Source organism: Octodon degus, unplaced genomic scaffold (assembly GCF_000260255.1).
Source record: "Octodon degus isolate 3935 unplaced genomic scaffold, OctDeg1.0 scaffold00087, whole genome shotgun sequence".
NCBI classification, from domain to species: Eukaryota; Metazoa; Chordata; class Mammalia; order Rodentia; family Octodontidae; genus Octodon; species Octodon degus.
Window position 1 is genome coordinate 3680472 of NW_004524663.1, and position 1438 is coordinate 3681909.

The 1438-nt window shown below is 46.3% G+C and overlaps 1 pseudogene across 1 annotated transcript; it reads right to left on the reverse strand.

The window, feature by feature from the left end:
* Positions 1–72: 72 nt before the first annotated feature.
* Positions 73–1246, reverse strand: LOC111818320 (annotated as a pseudogene). The gene has a single exon (XR_002822342.1). The product of XR_002822342.1 is annotated as an RNA-binding motif protein, X chromosome-like (transcript).
* Positions 1247–1438: the final 192 nt, after the last annotated feature.

Consider the following 1438-nt stretch of genomic DNA (forward strand, 5'->3'; position numbering starts at 1 on the left):
TTATGACAGAATAGTTTCCACTTTTTGTTTGTTTCTTTGAACAGGGGTTTTGATCCAAAGTTTTGTTTATTTCTAGTATCTGCTTCTGCCTCCACCTCTACCAGATCAGCTTCCTAGACAGCCACCACCCCTTGGTGCTCCATGGCTTGAACTGCTGTAGGAATCATGTGGAAGAGGCTACCCCCTTTCCATAGAAGGGGAAGCCTTCTTTCTTGTCCGCCAACCTGAATGCGACCACTTGAGTAGAGATCACTTTGGCTGCTTGAGTAGCTATCCACCATACCCATCTTGTGAGCTGCTGTAATCATCAGAGACTGCTTCCACCGTAAGATGGTGGGGACCTCATGTAGGTGGAGCACTCTGTGAGGTCATCACTCTCATATGAATCTCTGTAGGAACCTCCACTCGGATGATCTGAGTAGTCACGATCCCGATCATATCCATCTCTATCACTATAGCCTCTTGATAGGTAGTCACCATGTGAACTGGAATGACCATAATCATGGTAAGTATGAGCTCTTGGTGGTGGGGCATAATCTTTTGTATCACGAGAACTTGGGTAATCTCTGCTTGAATAGCTGTCTTTAGTTGAATATCCATCATTTCTTAGAGACAAATAAACATCTCTGCGAGAAGGCAGGAGTTCCCTTGGAGGAGGGCCTCTGTAACTATCTCTTCCACGTGATACAGGGTCTCTTCCTCCCATTCCACTGCTGCTTAGAACTGGTCCTGATGGAGCTGATCTTTTAGGAGGAGGACCCCCACTTCGTAGTGGTGGTCCCCTTTTCAGTGGCAGGGGTCCTCTGGAAGAACTCATGTTAAAATTCCTAAGATTAAAAAAAAAAATTCCTAGGATAGCCACCATCATCCATGTGCCCTCTATGTGAGGGAGGTCCCCTAGTTCCTCTGCTTCCTCCTCTAAGACCTCTGGGAGGGCCTCTGCTTCTGGAAGGTGGAGGTGGTCCTCGTCTACCGCTTTCAAATAATGGTTTGGTGGCTTGTTCCACTTTGATGGCTTTTTCATCTAAGGACTTTCCATTCATGTCCCTGGCTGCATCCTTAGCATCTGCTGGGCTTTCAAAGGTAACAAAAGCAAATCCTCTTGACTTACTGGTTTCTTGGTCTTTTATCAAGAGTACTTCCACTATCCATCCCTATTTTCCAAATAATGATTCAAGGGCTTTCCCATTTGCTTCTTTATCAAACCTACCAAAAAGAGCTTTCCTGGGCGATCTGCTTCAACCATTTTGCCCCTGGTAAGTTGGAAGGGGGGGGGTGACGGTCTCAAGCTCCCACAAGCTCGCTGACAGGGCTGGCCATACAGGCTGGCACAAATGACAGCTGCAGGTTACAGCACACAACTAAAAAGCCACTAGCACTACTGCGCACTGAGCTTCCATTGACTTTATATTAGTTCTTCCCTGTCATATATATATAT